The sequence below is a fragment of the Typopeltis vanoorti genome, chromosome 22 (assembly GCF_054136105.1).
Source record: "Typopeltis vanoorti isolate ZY-2024b chromosome 22, IOZ_Tvanoo_1.0, whole genome shotgun sequence".
Taxonomy (NCBI): Eukaryota; Metazoa; Arthropoda; class Arachnida; order Uropygi; family Thelyphonidae; genus Typopeltis; species Typopeltis vanoorti.
The window spans coordinates 37,916,496-37,937,831 of record NC_143570.1 but is presented as its reverse complement, the minus strand read 5'-3'; the positions used below and the strand labels follow the sequence as shown (position 1 = coordinate 37,937,831).

The window sequence follows — 21,336 nt, the reverse complement described above, 5'->3', positions numbered from 1 at the left end:
GGGAACTCCTATATGGCAGTTTTCAAAGGCATTTGTGATATAGTGAAGGATACAGTACACATAAATTTAATTACATAAATTAGTATCATAAGCATATGTGAATTCCTTCTTAAAGGTTTGATTTCTATTGTTCTTTATGCTGTTTGTGAAGCATGATTGTCATGCCATTCCTTCCTGTACAGCATATTTATGTGTGAGACTTCTAGAATTGGATCTTTTTTTTATATATTACATTTTTTATACCAATTTTTGTAGAGCAGATTGTTGATCATGTAATTGCCTCTCATATTAAGTCCTCCAAGGAGATGAAGCTGATAACTATGGCACGAAGTTCCAACTTGCTGCATTCATATGCATCTATTTTACTCATGTTTCTTCACCTTCAGAATAATTTGAATAATTAAAATATGTCAAGGGGCTTTTCCACTGTTTATTTGTAATTACAATAAACAATGGTGTTATTCCGAGAAATACTTTGCATTCTGGTTCACAAGCTTCAGTGGGGGGTTACAGTGATGGTCTGGTTGGCAGAGTGGTAGCCTGTCTATAATGCAATCAAAAGGCTGCAAGTTTGAATCCCGACATGGATTTTGGCAATTCTCTTTAGGTAGGATATGAAATTCACTGCCTGGTGTAAAAAAAAAACACTGCCCTACTTATCGAAGGCCTCAAGTGGCTTGAAAAAAGTCCATGTTTGTTCTCTAGAGCAGGGATTAATACAAAAATAAGGGAGAAAAGTTCTTAGCTAGTGTACTATAGATTTACAACCATTTATGAAACTGAGTCACAAAAAAAAAAGTGACATCAAAACTAATAATCCCTGTGGATTTTTTTTTAAATCATATGAAACAAATGGAATCCTCTCCTTTCCTTTGTGAAAGATTGTTACATCATTGTTTACTGTATCATTAACAAGTTTTTGTAAGTTTGGAAAGAGCCGAACTACAACACAGATCAATCTCTCCCCACCCCATCTCAGCTCTGCACATCACCGGTAGGTCAAGTCTACTAATAACAATAGTAAGCTACAAACCTTTCTTTCACTTTCAGTGACATTCTTATAACACATTGATGACATAAATCCACTTGGTTTTGAAATTTAACTATTCCAATAGGTGGAGTTAAAATACTACTAATCCATGGTGGAAATATTTCACAAATACTTCAAATAAATTGTGAACACCTATCTCAACACAGTGCCCTTTTTATCTGACAGTGCATTTTCATGTCTTCCTTAAAAATATGCAAGGTATCTATTAGATTTATTTTGTATGTCAACACATTTACAAGCTTAATATCCAAAATCCTTCTAAAGATCATCAGACTCTCAATACAGGAGAAAGGGAAAAAAGATCTTGAAACTATATATTGCTCTGGCTAGCTGGAATTTAATAAAATTTGGAATTAAGAATACACACACCAGATTCCACATGAATCAATTTTAATTTCATTAGGTTCACATCGGGCTATGGGAACAGTTAAATTTCCAGATGGGTTGACTATGTAAATTGAAAAACAAGTTACTCTAACACCTCAGGCTTTTGTTATTATAAATATTCCCCACGTCCTAGAGAGTAAATAGGATCTGAATCCAGGTCTTTCCATTTGAGACTTTTTTTCTTTTAATTTATTAGTAAACTGTTTAGAACTGTACACCAAATTGGTATACAGTAATCCCTCAATTAATGTGCCCCCGATTAGTGCGTCATTTTTTTTTCGATACCCAAATTCTATTAGTGCACCTATATATATCTTAAAAATAAATGTTATAGATTTTAAAAATTTTCTATCTATCCTGGAATTTGTCATTTTAGTTTTCTAAGTATTTTTCATGAATAAATATTTTATAATGGAAATATTCTGAGGAGAATAATATTCAAGAATAAGTCGAAAAGTGCAGACCCAGAACACCTAATAACATTTGTGCATCGTTCATTTTCACGCATTGAAACCTTTCAACATTTGGGAAAGGGAATACCGCTGTTTATGATCGGTCATAAAAATTGCCTGCAAGCAGATTATAACAATCAACGGCGTATCCTCTGCTCTCAAAACTGAACGAAATAATATCTGTGTCGCAAATTAGTGACCAATCAGCAAGGAAGTATAAAGAAAATTTTTCCACTAAAATTGAAGATCAAGGTACATACTATAATTACATTGCGTTTTGATGATTGTATCTCGTGCCTCCTTTGCAATGTTATGAGTATTTTTTTATTATATACTTTTTTATTTTCAAGTATTTTCCCAAGCTTTAATCATAAGTAAAAATTAGTGAGTAAAAAACTGGATGTGTGAAAAAGATTCTAAAAGTAATCTCACTGGAAGAAAAACTTGAAATAATACAGAAAAATGAACAAGGCCAGTCCAGAAAAAAGATTGGACAAAAACACAAAATGAGTGAATCAAGTATAAGAGCAATTTTAAGCAAAGCTGCTAAATACAGAGAAAATGGTAAGGCTGCTTCAAGTTTCATGCATGCAGACCACTCTAAATCGAAGTATTATAATGATTGAGAGAGACTTCTTTCTACATGTATCGAAGATTGTAACCAAAAACGGATCCCGCTAAGCACTGATCTTATTAAATCAAAAGCATTAAGTCTCTTTGTAACCTTGAAAGAAAGGGCTATCAATGATGTAAAAAAAAAGAATTCCACGCTAGTGTTGGGTGGTTTGAGCGATTCAAAAAGAGAAATGGCCTACATAATGTTCGAATTACAGGCAAAGCTGCAAGTGCAGATAAAGAGGTGGCCGCAAATTATCCAGAGATTTTGAAGAAAATTGTGGAAGAAGGGGACTATTGTGACCAACAAATATTTAATGTCGATGAAACCGGTCTTTTTTGGAAGAGAATGCCTTCCAAGACTTTTCTGGCCAAATCAGAGAAATCTCAGTCTGGTTATAAAGTCGCAAAGGATAGAATGACTCTTCTATTAGGTGGCAATGCTAAAGTTAAAACCCATGGTAATTTATAGGGCACAAAATCCTAGTGCTCTCAAAAGCATTAATCAAGCTTTCCTCTCAGTTATTTGGAAATCTAACAAGAAAGCGTGGATTACTAAATCTTTATTTGAAAACTGGTTCACAAGTTATTTTCGTCCAACAGTTGAGAATTTTTGCAAGTGAAATAATGTTGATTTTAAAGTTCTGCTTATTTTAGACAATGCACCTGGTCACCCTACTTCTCTTGATTCATTGTGTGAGAATATTAAAGTGATATTTTTACCGCCAAATACAACTTCTCTCATGGACTAGGGGATTATCGCAACCTTTAAGACATACTACCTGAGAAGAACATTTAAACAGCCAATAAATAGAAGCAACTTCTGGTGAGAAATCTATGACGTTAGCAGAATTCTGGAATAAATTTAATGTTAAATCTGCTATTGAAAATATTCATCAATCTTGGAATGAAATTACTGCTAGCAATATGCAAGCCGTTTGGAAGCTCATTCTTCCACATTTTGCAAAAGATTTTGGAAGCTTTTCAAATGAAATGGATAATGTTGTTGAGGAAATTGCCAACATTGGGCGTGAACTGGTTTTGATGAGATTGACAATGATAACGTCCCAAGAGTTAATTAAATCTCATTCTGAAGAGATGAGTGATTCAGACCTGCTAAATTTATATGCACAGTGGGAAGATCCCGGAGAATATTTAACCACTGAAAAGAGTTAGTTAATCAGCCAAAAGAGATTTCACAGAAATAATTTGAAAATATTTTTCGTACAATCAAAGTTTTTAAGCAGCAATGCTTTGAGGCTGACCCTGATGAAGAGAGAAGCAGTAAAATTTGCAGAAGAGTAGAAGAGGCAATGGGGCATACCGTCGGTTGTATGAAAAAAAGAAACAAAATGCCTGCCAAACTACGTTAGCTCAATTCTTTGTTAAGAAGTAGAATAATAAAATTTATATTCTGAATATGTTTTGTTGTCTTTCAGCTTCATGGTTTTTCCTTTAACTAGGCCCTGAGACATACCTTAATTCTTTTATAAAAAAAATTAAGGTTCAAAAAATAAATTTGAGGAACGAATTATATGTTTTCCCATAGGTTATTGTATTCGATTAGTGCATTTTCGATTAATGCGCCTATTTTAAAGAACGCATTAGGTGCACTAATTGAGGGATTGCTGTAATTTAAAGATATTTAACATCTCTATTAACCTCCGTAGCTCAGTCGGGATAGTGAAGCCTTTTGGTCGGAAAGACCTGTCGATTTCCGTCCATGATGTCAGGAACCTTTATCTGGTCTCTTTTGATAAACGTGAGTTAGCCAGTCTCATACAGAAGTAGACAGTTTTTTTCACCCAGAAACTCTGGTTTTTTCGTTCCTCAGAACAGGCAAACCAGCCAGTGAACACACACACAGATCTATAGTCATAAAAAATACATACTTACTCACTAGGAAGGCTCAACTAGTTTTAAGGGACAGTGGAGGAATGAGGGGAACCCCATATGAATAAAACAAATAAATCTCTATTGTAACATAATGAATTATTTCATTTCTGCTTTTAGTCAGATGCTTTCTAATAACAAAATTGGATCCACAAGGCTAAAGCAAAAAAAATCTACATAATCATGTTATTACAACCCTGTTGATTTTTTTAAAAATTGTCACTATGCAATTTTATTTTTATTGGCAAACTAATTCAAAAGGACAATTATTTTGGACTATTTTAATATTAAAATTGTGTCTACAGTATGGATGCCAAATTCCACTTGTGATAATCATGTCCCCACATTATGAATTTTTATGACTGTCTGCAATCATTTCCATACTTGAGCTGAGTGATGCAAAATTTTTATATTTTCATATTTTTGTTTTAACAATTTTGTTTCATATACAAATCCATCCATCTGTTCATTGGGTATCCACAGATGCCATATGGTCACTCTGATGCTTGGTGATGTGCCACACCAGGTCCTGCCATGTAGTCCTGTTGTATTCTTTTCTGGAGGCTTCAACTCTCTGAAGATCAGTCACTCTGCACACACACCATCCATCCATCTCGTTGACGATCTATCCCTTCCTCTTTTTCCAGGAACTCTATCTTCTATTTTAAAGAACTTGTTCAAATAAAATGATATATCAATCATCTGGCTCTGAAGACTTTTTTTTTTTTTTAAAGAGTGAATGACAATTTCATTTGAGAAGTAACTTTTACTTTATAAAATCAACACCACATCCTGCCAGAAAAATCAGAAGTATAAGGTACTTTTACAATTAGAGCATATGAATAGGTTGAGAGCATTTAAGAGACTGCGCTTGAGGAATGAGTGGCAATGATCACATCACTGAAGTTAACTGTTAGTTTCTGCATTCCAGCCAGCATGTTTTTTGAATTGGACTTAATTGCTGGTAGAAAATCCCTGCCGCCTCCTCCAGTAGGATGTTACTACTATGGAGGCAGAGAATTATTTTTAATTATTTTCTTAAAATTATTTTAACCATATACTGTTTAGTCAGTATTTGGTTTACCTATAGTTCATGTCCCCTCCCCTCCTTCCTTGCCAATGAGTTAGTCTCAACTGTGGCTGCATGCTTGTTTTCCTCTTGGTGCTCCAATTTTTCCCTCAAACATAAAACCAACCTTAAATACACTTTGTAGTCACAGTTACATGAACAGCCTGGTATTAATATGGATTTGTATAACTCATGCAATATGAACCCCACAAGTTACTAGCTGTGCTACATGAATATTATTGACCTTCCAACAGGAGACGTAAGCTTAATTTAAGAACTTAAACATGCAAAATCAATAGTTTAAGCGAAGGAAAGAAGCACTTATTATCCTAATAATAAGTCAATTTGAGAATTAGCTTATTAAGCCAATATCAAGTAGTTATCACATCCAATATTCCTGCTCTATAACAAGCAAGCACTAGGTCTGAGTTCTACACTTTAAGTAGATAATTTCAGTACCAAGCCCACTACCCTATTTATTACAGGGTTTGAAAATGTGCTGTGTTTAGATCTCTAGAGAAAGGCTTCTGGATTATCTAACCCTTGGCCCATCAAAAACACTGTGGTACTATAGTTTTTACAAACTTTGATGGACAGGATCACATAACAAATTCCAAACAAGAAACTGGACCTTTATTACCCATTTTACTCTGAACAAGATAGTTAATCTTGCCATTTGTGTGTTTTTATTCTCTTACCTCATCTTCAGTTGACTTGGCAAAGTCCTTATGAATGTTCACAATATCCCATACAGAATTTCAATTCATTTTTTTAAGTTCTGTGTTGCTGTATGTTTATTTTTTTTTAAAGAACAAAATTTAATGTTACTAAAATTTACTGCTTTCAAGAAAAGGGGAAGGTATCTTAAAAATAACACTAGAGAATTCCATTTTCAACATGCTGTTTCTATTTATTTTAATAAAGACTATAAAAGAGCAATATTCACATCACTGAACTTTTATCAGACTAGAGAAAGGCACCTATGTTTTGGACTGAAAATCAGTATGCCAACTTCAAATGCACACTACTTTAGTGTTGTCTATGAAACAAAAGTTTCTATTCTTTACAAAAATGAATTTCATAAGATTTACCTGAGAGCTTAAAAAATTAGTAAGAATATTATGCATGTATAATTACCATCTTTGCAAGAAAATGTTCATAACAATTATAAAAGTATAATCCACCTTTATATACACAGGAGGTATCAATAATTAATCAAATATCTAAATTTTGCAAAAATTACAAGAATAAACATTTATCCACATCAATATTTTTAAAGTATATTCTATTTCCTAAAATTTAAATAGGATACAGTATACAGTTATTACAAACATATAAACCAAATAAATATGCATTGAGAGAGCATATTTTGTGAGACTCTCCAGTTATCCCACTATATTTTTATACCAACAACAAACGTATGAAATTTAATATGTAATGCACTTGTTCCAATCAATTTATTGGTATTTATGTGCAACAGATCAATAATTATAATACTATATTGACATAATTATATACCATAATCAGCTATATACAGCATAACTGGATCTTAGAGAGAAGTAGAATTCAAATGCTGTATATTAATAGTATACAAATTATACACTTAACTTCCTTGTAACTAGAGTATCTGGTGAGAAGGAATGAACATCGATAATATAAAACAAATTTTTAAAAAAATGAGAAAAAGAAACACAATTTCAAATTGCTAAACTGTAAAAGGCCCAATTAAGAAAACACAGTACATCTCCACACTCCATGAATTGAAAAATCCCTGCAGATATAATAGAATGAATGATTTTTTACTTGTATGTTTGCATACTAGTACCAAAAAAGGCACTTCAACAAACAGAACTGTTTATAGACACAATGCATGTGTAAATCTGATTCCAGAAGGAGCACCATAACAAGATATAATTCCATAACATAATGAAAAAAAAATGTTATAAATGTGAGTCATAATATCAAAACAGTTTGAAATACATCTAATTCTGATTATCTCAAACTATGTAGTGTCCATTCCAAAAATAATCAAATAAACACTGCTAAAATATTTTCAATATGTGCAGTGATAATAAAAAATCATGGCAAGAATCACATCAGCTATACCTGGCAGTTACTGGTACAATACAGATTTTAGTTACTTTTTTTTTTTTACAAAAGTTTTAAATTGCTTGGCACTGTCTCAGTAGAGGATATGGGAGCCTCAGTATTTCATGCTTTTTTTTCTTTTTTTTTTGCACAAATGGGTATAGTATTTCCATACAATTACCACTTTTTTACTAGTGAATTAGTCAACTCCTCTCAAAGCCAAAAGAAATTTTTTCATAGTAGAGAATTTCCTTCAGAATAATCTTGAAACAAAAAACATTTTTAAGTCATCACAACTTCTGCAAATGAAATACCATTTCTCTTTCATTTTAGGCTCAATATCAGAGCAAGTAATTCAGCACCTTTGAAACCTAACTGCTCAGATAGGGCAGTTAATCTTATCTGCATAGTGTATTGTGTCCTTGTTGTCCATAATGTATTGTTGCATGTGTCCTGCCTGTTTTTGCAGGATGAAAAACCAGCATTTCCAGGAGGGAAAACCCTGCCACCTTCATATGAGACAGTCTTGATAAAGGTTCTTTGTGTTTCATCCATACTGACTGAGCTAAATGCACGATCTTATTCTTATATATACAATTCATTTAATTAAGTGGAAGATGCTATTTTTCTGATAAATGTATATGGAAAATATTTATTGTTCGTAATTTCCACATGCATAGTATATGAAAAGCATACTTCCACTCTTCTTTCACAACCTAATTTTCAAAACCTAACCATTCACTGCTTCAAAATTATTTACTGAAACATCCCAGCAGAAATGAATGTGCACAGGTCACAAAAACAGAGGCTGTGCAAAGGATGATGATTAAGAAAATATATCAAGATAACATCGGTAACCACGTATTACAAAGTTGCCAACAAGTTGTCAGATGGGCATTGCTGAGATAATGACATCCAACAACCTGTCTACACGATGCCAGTAAGCTCTAAAATGAAAATACTTCAGAGCAATGAATCTTGCTATGTATGCCAAAACTGACAAAGTGAATATGGTGCTTACTGATATTCCCTTCATATACCCTCCCAAAAGAAAATACCCTCCTTTGCATAATGACTCCACATCACACATACTTCTATAAAAATTGAGACTGAATGGAAGTGTTCAATTGGAAATTTTCAATCAAGGATTCAAGGACTGTAGCATGCTTTCAAACAGTCCTAAGAGATAAGCTGCAGAACAGCACAATCACTTCAGAGTGATAGCTATGTGAACACATAGTACACTGCATGCACTGTATTTTCATGAGTGAGCTGCTGCTGGGCTTTTCCACCTAATAAGAGTTCATGTTAGGAATGACTGTAGATTGCAAAAATTGGAAATAGGTACATCAGAGCAATGAATCTTGCTATGCTGTTTTCATCAGACGGGTGAACTAAACCTGCAGCAGCCTAGCAAACACAAAGTAAGAAAGCACTACCTCAACTATAAAACATGGTGGATATATGATGGTGTTTTTCATAGCACGAAATTCATCCATTAGTTTGTGTTGATACCTGCACATTCAGAATAACATTACACCACTTTTGCATTTACAGAATTCTACAGTTGAAGGACCATACCTATTTCAGCAAGACAATGGCCCCAGCACAACACTAAGAATAACAGTACACCTGTAATTGACTGACCAGCTCAGAATCTTGATATAAGCATTCTGGAATGAAGAAGAGATGTGTGAGAAATCATCTCAAAGCTATCAAAACTCAAAGGAATCATGTATTTTTCCCATATGTGAAAAGTTTACCACATAGACTAAATGATTTGCTACAGACCACAGAGCTTATTTTGTTCTTTGTCAGTATTTCACAAGTAATTTAAAGTACTGCTGAGAACATAACATACATGGCCAAATGTGGTAAACTACTAATTTTACTTCATTACGCTAGTAAACAACAGACTAGCCTACAATCTTTCTTGTGTAAAGGCTTAAGTGCTGTGAGGACATTATGTTGGAGGTTTAATGGATTTTTTACAACACTCAGAAAGAATTAAATTAGAATTTAATACTCCTATATTTCGTCCTAGTCACTAGGACATCTACGGGGATTACAAAAACAATTAATGTAACATGCACACAAAAACTTACAATACTAAGCCCAACCACGTGGGTGACACTAAAGTCCTATCTAGGTGGAGCGCCCTCTATGGGCGGTAGTAGGTGGCCTGGAATGTAAGGTGGGACCTCTGGTGATGAGTGTTTCCCAAATCTTCGGAAGCTTAATGCAACCGTATTTGTTAAGATTTGGTTGGTTTCTGAGAGCTGCTGCTGCTTCTAAGAAAAGTCTCTCTTTCTTGAATTTGCTGTGGTGGAGCATGGTGGTTTTCTTCCATGATACTCTGTGGGTGATGTCCAAAACATGGTCAGCCAAGCCTGAATGGCCATAGTTGTGTTTAACGATGTACGACTTGTGTTCCTCCAGGCGGATGGATGCTGATCTGCCTGTCTGTCCAAAGTACGCAAGCTTACAGGAACAGGGTACTTTGTAAACTCCAGGCAGAGAGAGAGGGGGGAGCTGATCTTTCGTAGAACGGATAAGGGTAGCAAGTTTGTGGTAGGGCTTATATGCTGTGTGTAGGTTATACTTTTTTAGTATCTTGGCTATTTTTTCCCCAATTGCCTCGGATGTAGGGTATGGTGATGGCATTTTTAAATTCTTGTTGATGAGAGGGACGGGGAATGGGGGAGGAATTAATTATTTTTTTGATACTGTGTTCACTGTAGCCATTGGAGAGGAAAGTTCTGTGTATGTGGTTAAGCTCAGTAGTGAGGGCAGTTCCACTGGAACAAAGATTGTGGGCTCTCTTGGTAAGGGTTTTAATGATGCCATATTGTTGTGAGGGGTGGTGGTGGGAGAGTTTGTGAATGTATCTGCCTGTGTGTGTGGGTTTTCTGTATACAGTGAAGGCAAGTGTATCATTGGGCAGACGCGTGACTAAGGTGTCTAGGAAGGGTAAGCAATTGTTCTTTTCCTTTTCCATAGTAAACTGGATTCTTGGATGTAGGCTATTGAGATAACAGAGGAAGGAGTCTAAAGTGTCTGGGCCATGAGGCCAAATGGAGAACACATCATCTACATATCTTAACCAGATAGAAGGTTTCAGTGGGGCTGAGTCTATGGCTCGTTTTTCAAAATCTTCCATAAAGAAATTGGCAGGGGGGGGGGTGAGAGGGGGGAACCCATGGCGGTTCCTTCTATCTGCTTGTAGATTTTGTTATTCCAAGAGAAATACTCAGAGTTGATGGCAAAGGAAAAGAGATCTAAGATGTCAGAGGGGAAAACGTTTTCTAAGAGAGATAAAGTGTCAGTTAAGGGAATATTGGTAAACAAAGAGGAGATATCAAAGCTTACCAATATGTCTGTATTGTTCAAGGTTAAATTTTCTGTGAGGGCTTTAAAGTGGGTCGAGTTTTTTATATAGGAAGCTGAATTTCCGATTTCCGATGAGGGGGGACAGAGAGTTGGCCAGCTGTTTAGACAGTCTGTAACAAGGTGCATTGGTGGCATCTACTATAGGTCTGAGTGGGGAATTGGGTTTGTGGATTTTTGGTAAACCGTATATTCAGGGGGGGATGGGAGCGGAAAGGTTTAAGTTTTTTCGTGACGTCAGGGGGCCAGGAGGTTACTTTTTTAAGTAAGATTTTTAATTTCTTAACTTGTGTTTTTGTGGGGTCGTGTTCTAGCGGGATGTAGGTAGCGCGATCGCGGAGGATAGTGTTCATTTTACGATTGTATTCGCTGGTATTATGTTTTGGACACCGCCCACAGAGTATCATGGAAGAAAACCACCATGCTCCACCACAGCAAATTCAAGAAAGAGAGACTTTTCTTAGAAGCAGCAGCAGCTCTCAAAAACCAACCAAATCTTAACAAATACGGTTGCATTAAGCTTCCAAAGATTTGGGAAACACTCATCACCAGAGGTCCCACCTTACATTCCAGGCCACCTACTACTGCCCATAGAGGGCGCTCCACCTAGATAGGACTTTAGTGTCACCCACGTGGTTGGGCTTAGTATTGTAAGTTTTTGTGTGCATGTTACATTAATTGTTTTTGTAATCCCCGTAGATGTCCTAGTGACTAGGACGAAATATAGGAGTATTAAATTCTAATTTAATTCTTTCTGAGTGTTGTAAAAAATCCATTAAACCTCCAACATAATAGCCTACAATCTATTAGTTGCAAAGATAAGAAATCTGACATTTAGAGCAAAAAAAAAAAGTACTGTTCCAACATATTAATTACTATAAAAATAACTCTCATTACATTTTAAATACACCTGCTTTTGTTACAATTATATGCTTTACTTGCTGATAAATGATATGCAATACTAAAATACTGTTCCTGCATTATTTCTGCAGTTTCATCATTATATATGACAATGTTAACCTCACTGCAGTAAATCTCTAACTACTAGAAAGTACTAATTGAAGTTATACAAGCACAATATTAAAGAAAATTTACTATAGGCACACCAGCCCTGTAGTCCCTTCAAGTATCTATAGAGACAGTCACTGTTTATGGCAAATAGTGTTTACAGTATAATTTGGCACCAAGAAGTTTTATCCCTGCTGTGCCAGTGAGGACTAGCCTTTCAATATGACTTACAAATATGTCATATTGAAAGGTTTATATCTCAAAGATATTTTAATAACTGTAATTACTTAGATATGCTCATGTCTATACAAATGGAAATAATTTCCAGAACAAATAACACTTTTAGTAATCACTTAATCTCAATGATTGTGGAACAGGATACAAGCGACATGAAAATGCCAATACAAAACAAATGATTGTAAAAGGTTTAGAATTCCTTTGGACAGTCTGAACTATTTTTTAATTTTTGTGTAAAAACTTTAATATAAATGGGTCCTAACTTTTCAATAAAAGTTGGAAAGTTAGGTCCTCACATGGCATTTGCTATTATAAAAACAGAACTGAAAATCACAATTTCCACATGTTTAAAAGGCAAAATTACCTTACATTAAAATGTAAGTGAGGAAAATTAATAATTAAGAATCTCTTTAAGATTCAAGATTTAAGATATAAAATGGAGAAAAAAAAATTTTTTTTTGCAACAGATGAAATTATTTCCTTTTAGAACTCATATAAGAGTTTTGTTTTTTCCAGAACTAAGATTTATTGAAACAACACTGTAGTGATATCATCTAACGTTACCATCAGAAAAATCATTAAAGCATGTTCAAATAAATCATGGGATAACATAGAAGCTAGGCCATTTTCATTTCATGAAAATGGCCTAGGTTATATTTTCAGGGAATACCTTTCTCTTTGTAAAAAGTTTTGAAAATTTTTTATTATTTGCTATTTTATTTAATGCACAGCAAACGTTTTCTACAACTGCTTGTCATTCTAAAAACTTAATTATAATAAGCCATTATTATAAATGTGTTCATTCAATGACAGATATAGGCAAGAATTTCTTTCATTGAGGTTAATCAACTTTTAATAATTATAAGTACTTTTATCAGCATGTATTATCCTTTTTGTGTTACCATTCTCATCTGAGGATCATAGCATTTACAGGTGACTTGCTACAGCAAACTCAGACCACAGGAATAGTTGGCTATAGTGGACAGTTTGCTATTATAGTGAATTTCTTTTAGTTATGAGGCTCTGGATGGAACTTTTCAGCACTGTGTTATAGTGAGTGGTTGTGGTGTTATAGCAGCATTTGCTATAGTGAAAGTAACGTATGTCACTGCTTCACCATGGACACGATGCTACTCAAGGGCTTATATTTGAAGTTTTATTATCTACGAATAGAAAAGTTAACACAGAAATAACTACAAGTGTAATTTAAAGCTTGAAAAGATAAAATTTTAAAGGTTACAAGTGCCAGACAAACTGAAATCAGCTGAAAATCAACTTTGAAAAATGACTGTAGGCATGCAGATGGTTTAGGTAATGTTAAATTTTGGACTATAAAAATTATAAGAAACTGGTCCGTTACTTCCTTATTTGCTCTGATTCAGACCAAATATTATGAAAGGTGTGTTTGGGCATATATGACAAAAATAATTTAGAATATTGCACTTGCACAATTAACTGCATAAACTCAAAATGTGCAAAGCAAAAATCATATGAAATAGAACATTTGTCTTGAAAAAAAAAAAAAGAAACCATACATGGCTCTTTGTTTAGAAGCTGTACAATGTGACAAGTTTTCTTTTATATGAATTTTTACAACTCTTAATTTATTTATTTCACGTGGGGTTCCCCCTTTCCTCAACCATCCCTTAGGACTGGCTGAGCCATCCTAATGAGGGATTAAGGATGTATGTTATGACTGTAGATCCGTGTGTGTGGTGTTTGTGGGCCGGTTTGCCTGTTCTGAGGGACGAAAAACCTGAGTTTCTGGGTGAAAAAACCCTCTACCTCCATATGAGACTGGCTAACTCATCTTGAGTCAAAAAAGACCACATAAAAGTTCTCTCACATCATGGATGGGAATTGAACCCAGGTCTTTCTGACCAAATATCAACTCTTAATTAAAAGTTAGACATTTAGTTTTCTATTACAACCAGGTCTTCTCCTCCTATTTGAACCATTTCACTTGTGAAAGGTTCAAATTTATAATACAGTACTCTGTGTGGGCCAAGAGTTACATAAGCAGACTGTAGACCAAATCTGGAAGAGTTAGCTTTACAAGACTTAGCAGTTTTCACTTCTGTGATAATTACAATGACAAGGATAACAAACAGAGAATAAATTTTTAAGATACACTTTTATAACCAGTACTCTTTTTGAACAAAGTTAAAATATATATAAAAAAAAAAACATATGAAAGTTTGCAATTTTAGTGCCTACATGTCTATGCAAATTCATATATTTTATATGCCAAAGAATTGACTTATTCTGATTAACAATACCATAGCAACATTATTCATGGATTAAAAAATGCTTTTAGTCGTTAGATCAGAATTCCTGAAATGCTTGCCTATTCACAACGGGCAAGCTGATGAAAGCTAATCAAGAAGCTGATTATAATCCTAAGACTGATAAATAATTTGAGATAATTTCCATACCAATATACTAATTACATGCTACATAACTTACTAATAGATGAGCCTTAGTGATTACTGCTCAAAGAGTTAACAATCTGAAGTCAATACAGTGTGTATATATCAGGGGTGAATATTTAGGGTGTGTTAGGTGTGCAGTATTATAGTTTTGCATTTATTCCCATTAAAGACTTCCCTAATTGTTTCCTGGCTTCACATGATTCCTAAAATTAAACACAATATACTAATGCTTCATTAAGAGGTCACAAATACCTTTGACCCCCCTTTGAACAGATGGCAGAGCAGATCAAATTCATAGCATTCCAGTGGTTTTAAACTGCCTAGAAGGCAAGGAAGCATGAGCACTGAGACAATAGCACTAGAAATCAGTGGCTGTGATTGTTTATTGTGTCAAACAATCCAATTGAACATGGTCATTTGTCAGGAGTTGCTGTTTTTGTTTGAGTTTCATCTATTTTGCATGCGTGAATTGTGAACTGATGTGGTAGGTAAGTTTTTATATATAATATAGACAAGTCTTAACTTTTTTTGCCCATATTCACAATGAGAAACAGTGTTGACGATCTATCTAATGAATGTCCCATTTTCTGATGGAACATTTGCAGATTGTATGACTAATCGAAGGAGGTAAGCCTCATCCTCCTCTTCCAAATTTACTGAGCAAGCACAGAGATGCAAAAACATGAGCATTCCCACTCACATGTTCAGTCATTTTTAAATCTTAAGATGTTTGGAAAACAAAGAATTGACACTCTCTACTCATTGACAAACAAATAAAATGTGAATTTATCCATCATAATAAACAGGTAAAGAAAAATAGAGACATTTTAAAAATTAAGTTAAGGGGATAATAAATCCCTCATTATTTTCAAGCCGGATACGAAACTCTGAGATCGAAATCTAAGAGTTTCAATCCGAAGAACTATCGGCGAGTCCAAGCGTAAGTCATCACTTGGGTAATACACAACACTATGGCAACTCGCGTCAAAGGTGGAGTAAGCTCTGTCACTATCCTTAATATTTTCTCATAATGTAAAATGCAGCTCCTAGGAGATGTATTACTGTTTTATATCATGAGGAGAGGTCACTACCCAGACTGGTTTTGACCTTTGAGGTCTCATCAGTGAGTAGGTAGACCTGAAATACCAAGGTTTAAGTGAACCGAACTTACATATACGCCTACTAACGAATTGCCAGACCGGTGTACCCATATATTATTATTATATACTACGATAAAGAGCCAAGAGGCTATTTTTCCAGTGGCGTAAATTAAGTTAAGGGGATAATAAATCCCTCATTATTTTAAAGCCGGATACGAAACTCGGAGATCGAAATCTAAGAGTTTCATGCCGAAGAACTATCGGCGAGTCCAAGCGTAAGTCATCACTTGGGTAGTACAACACTATGGCAACTCATGTTGTACTACCCAAGTGATGACTTACGCTTGGACTCGCCGATAGTTCTTCGGCACGAAACTCTTAGATTTCGATCTCTGAGTTTCGTTTCTGGCTTTAAAATAATGAGGGATTTATTATCCCCTTAACTTAATTTACGCCACTGGAAAAATTGCCTCTTGGCTCTTTATCGTAACATTTTAAAAATATTAACTGATGCTGTATGCTACTTGGTTAAGCAAGAGCTTTCTTTGAGGGGTCATGATGAGTCTGAAGATTCAGATAATCGAGGAAATTATACAGAATTTTTAAATGTGCTCCGTGAGTATGATCCTCTTTTAGACAGTCATTTAAAGGATTTGTCTGCATTTCAAGGAACTTCTTCCACAGTACAAAATAATATCATTAGCGCTATATCCAATGTGTTAAAGATGCTATAAAAACAGAAATTGCTGTGCTACATTTGTGGCCATTATTCTGGATGAAACTTCTGATAATTGCAGCTATCAACTGTTTTCTGTTTTGTCCATAATGGGAAAATACACAAAAGGCTCATCAGATTTACAGACATAAGTGATGATAGATCATCACTTCTTTTTAAACATGTTGTAAACAGAGTTGAAGAATTTAATATTAAGGACAAGTTAGTCGGCCAAACTTATGGTGATTTTGTAATGAGCAGGCATATTAATGGTTACAAAAGAAAGTTATTGAGGCATATCCTTTATGCAATATTTACACATTGCTATATCCACGTTTTGAATTTAGTTCTGAAGCAAAGCTTTTCTAATGTCAAGGAATGTAGATTTTTCCAAATTATCAGTGCTTTGAAATGTCAGAAGCTTGTACAGAGAGCATTTCAAGAAATCATTCATGAATTAAATTGACATAAATGGATATAGTAGCAATACAAGAGACACAATGGACAGAAGAAGAAAATTTGAAGAAAGAGAACTTTCTGCTACTTTATGGTGGAAACAACTCTGATAAACATGAATATGGAACAGGTTTCATCATTAAGAAAAAATTGTTAATTGAAATTGAAGCTTTTAATGAAAGAATAAGCAAGCTAAGAGTAAAAGCAAAATGGTTCAAGATAATCTTTATTAATGTAAGAAGAGTCGATAAAAAATGAATTCTATGAAAAAATAGAATTGATCCTAGAAAACATTCTCCTGAAGGATATAATAATTTAATAAGATGATTAAAGAAGAAATTTATAAAAAAAAAAAAATTGGCCACATCCAGGAATGTAATAATAAGCTGCATTATGTTTATGAGGAAGAATATACACAAACAAACATGGAAATCAATTAAACAGACCATATCATAATCAGTAAAAGACATAGAAATTGCATTCAGATTATCTGGAGCTTCAGAAGAGCTGAGTGTGATAGTGACAATTTTCCAAGTGGTGCCTTACTTAAGATTAAAATAAACAGAACCTTACTTAAGATTAAAATAAACAGAACCTTACTTAAGATTAAAATAAACAGAACATTTTTCAGCACAAAAATCAACTGAGATACAATATTAACAAACTAGATATAACAGAAGAGAGAAGAAAATATCGAATTAAAACAGAAATGAAAAATATACAACAGAAGGAGAATGAAAATATTGAAACCATCTGGAATTATATCAACGATAGCAGAAAATTCAATTGGATTCAAAGTAAAATATAGTATAAAAAATGGTTCAATAAAGAATATGAATGTGGGGGTAGAGAAAAAGAAAAAAGATAGAAGCACTTGGCTTAATAACCCAGCTAATATTCAGCAAGGAAGCCAATAAAATAATAAGACAACAGATAAGAAAATTCTTCAGTGAACAGATTGAAGAAATCCAGAAATACTTTACAGTAAATAATTCCAGAAAACTTTTCCATGAAACTAAAAATCAAAAAACAGGCCCGCATATGAAAACAACAGTAATCAACAATAGCAATAGACAAATACTAGCACTAGAGAAAAAAATAACAAACAGATGGTGAGAGTACTTTAACAAACTCCTAAATAGTGATGAACCTACTATGTCTTTCAAACAGAATACTTATCATACTCATCAACCAGAAATAATTAAACCTTCCCTAGCTGAAGTAGAGGAAAGTATAAAGATGCTCAAAAACACGGCACTAGGTACTGATGGAATAGTAGCTGAACTCATTAAATGTGGGAATAATGAATTAACCACTCATATACATAAGCTAGTAAATTTAATATGGGAAAAAGAAGCGATACTCACAGATTGGAAAGAATCGCTAATCATTCCAGTTTATAAAAACGGAAACAAATATGAATGTGAAAATTACATGAGAATAGTGCTATCAGCAGGTAAAAAAATTTTATCTAATATACTAAAAAGTATCTTACCTTATGCTGAAGAAAATATAGATAAATATCAAGCAGGATTCTGAAGAAATAGATCAACAGTTGACCAAATATTTACACTTAGAGACTAGAAAAAAAGGGAATACAATCTGCAGGTCCATATTTTATTTAAAGACTTCAGAAAAGCATATGACAGCATTCATAGAGGACTTTGGGGAATATTAGATGAACTAGCAATACATCATAAGATAATACATTTAATCAAAATTTGAACCACTGACTGCCAAAGCATGAAATTAGATCTGAACCTTTTGATATTAAGACAGGATTGAAACAAGGAGATCCCCTTTTGCCCATCCTTTTTAATTTAGCATTAGAAAAATGCATTTGAGAAATTGTAAACGATAACAGAAACAGAACAATAATATTAGCATATGCAGATGAAATATGCTTTGTTGGAGAAAATGCTGAAGACATTGGAACAACATTTAGAAAACTCAAAATTGCTGCTGAAAAACTAGGATCACAAATCAACCAGGATAAAATTGAATATTTAAATGTATGCAGAAATCACAATTAAGGGGAAAATGACCATTGATAACCAGGAATTTAAAAGTACCACATCCTTTAAATATCTTGGAACATTGTTTACTCAAGTTTTTGTCTCAAGTTAAAATTCACTTGAAAAACTGAAAGTACTCTATTCTTCTAATGAATTTGCCAGGAAACCAGTGCTTCACCTATTAAAATTCATGCAAGAAAATCAACTTCAGGTTGCATTCGAGGAAATTTAAAAGTTAATAGAACTTATGTTGATTTCAAGCTCTACTGCTACAGCCAAACATTTTTTGCGGCTATGAAGAGAATATATATGCATTATAGAGAAAAACAAATACAGTAAAGGCTGTGGAGCCTAAGCTTAATCCATGGAAAAGACGCTGATAATGGAACTGAAGGAAAAACCTTCATTTTATAATGTACTAACACAATTCCTATGGAAACACAGGAGATTGGAACTTGTGTATAAATAAATAAGCAAAATGAGTTATTTCAGCCTTTCTTTGATTCAATCCAGAAAAATAATAATTTACCAAGTGATTACTTTTTCCAATTACTGTGTTTTATATGGCTGTATTTAAAAATCGTATCAAAATTCAAATTATCTGTGTCTCACTAATGAGATTATCTAATCTCACCACAAAGCATTAACCTTTTGCACCTCTCACACCGAGCAACTCAAGCATAGCTATTGTTCATTTGACATTTATGCTTTCCATATTTAAAATTATATTAACACGTCACATTCACACCTGGGTGTCTGCCTTGTGGCTATGTGCTTCGCAACCATATGCCTGGGGAAGGAGTGTCCTAGATTCGATTCCCATTGACAACGTGAGGAGCTTAAGGATCTTCTTTAGCTATAGCCTGGGTGTTAGCCTAGTGGCTATGCGCTTCGCAACCATATGACTAGGGAAGAAGTGTCCTAGGTTCGATTCCCATTGACAACGTGAGGAGCTTAAGGATCTTCCTCAGCCACAGCAAAGTTAGCCGGTCTTGGGCATGGATAGCAGGGTTTTTCCCTGCAGTTTTATCTGGAGTTTTTCATCCTGCAAGCAGGCAAACTGGCCTAGTGAACACACAGGCTACAGTCATACGATATAGTACTTAATCCCTCATTAGGAGGACTCAACCAGTCCTAAAAGGCGGTCGAGGTAGGGGGGGAACCCCCACATGAATAAATAAATAAAATGATTCCCCTTTGATTGGAAACATGGATTCAAATCCAATCCGGGATGAGAGGAACGTTTATAAATCCTTTTCTAGTTTAATTAGTTGGTGAATTAAGTTAGTCTCATAAGAAATGGCTAGAGATTTTCATCCTGCAAAATTAGTAAACTGACCTGAGAATATACACTTTAACAGAAGCCTGTACTGATAAAATAGTTATTAAAAATAAAATGGTGTTTTGTACAAAGCTTAGTTACTTAGCTGTGACATGCTGCTGGTATAACACATGAAGAGAAAGATAAGGGATGTTATAAATGGCAGAACAACATTAAAAATAAACATATCAAAAAAGAACTTGATATTAATATTCAAGAATGTGTAAGGAGAGATACTCTAAGATGATAAAGTCAATGGGAGATGGAAGATGAGCAAAGTTAGTCTTTTTTCCCCATATATATTGAATATATGGGGGAAAAATTTTGCTAATCTTCACCTTACTGTCACAAACAAGTAGCTTAGCTTCAAAGAAAGCTGATTAATGCTTGGATGTAATTAATCTTATCTGTACAGTATGTCAACTGCATGTATTCTCTTGGCAATATGTCTTGGATGATGAAACCCTGCCTCCCTACTAGAATAGCTAACTGCTCATGTGGAAAGTACTTATAAAGATTCTCTGTACCTTACAGGATTGATAATAATGCATGGAACATCCAGATTTTTAAGACCTACAACCTCAATATTAACTTTCATAATAACCATAATTTTGGGGTAAAGTGGTTCGCCTTGTTCCTAAACATCTTAGTTTTGTATGTAAATTACATGTGTTCTCTTGGCCTGCTTGCCTAGTTATAAGATTAGAAAAAAAAAAGTTTCCAAGGGGGGGGGGGTAAACCATGCCACCTCCATATTAACAATGACTAACTCAACTTAAACTGAAAAGGGCTGAACAACTACAGAGACTCTTGAAGGATTTGAACCCTGGTCTTTTCAGCCGAAAGGCATTATCATCATCTACAGCAATTCTCAAAGCAAGTGTTAGAAACAAAAAAACTAGCATGCACGTAAAAGGCAAAGACCAAGATGGGGAGAGGTAGGATGGAGTGGGGGGGGGGGGGTTAAATCAGTTAGAAGTGCCCGAAAAGAATGAAATGTAAGAGCTGATTTAATCAGATACCTAACAAATAATACACCAATTTGAAAGAAAAGTATCCACTGGAAACTAGTCATGAAATTTTAATTGTGTTGATTATAATATCTGGTAC

At 34.3% G+C, this 21,336-nt stretch overlaps 1 protein-coding gene across 1 annotated transcript in view; it reads right to left on the bottom strand.

Annotated features, from left to right (window-relative positions):
- The window catches only part of LOC150094329 (ubiquitin-conjugating enzyme E2 J1-like), a 246,020-nt gene that overhangs the window by 119,510 nt on the left and 105,174 nt on the right, over positions 1–21,336 (bottom strand). The gene's annotated exons all lie outside the window — the stretch shown is intronic.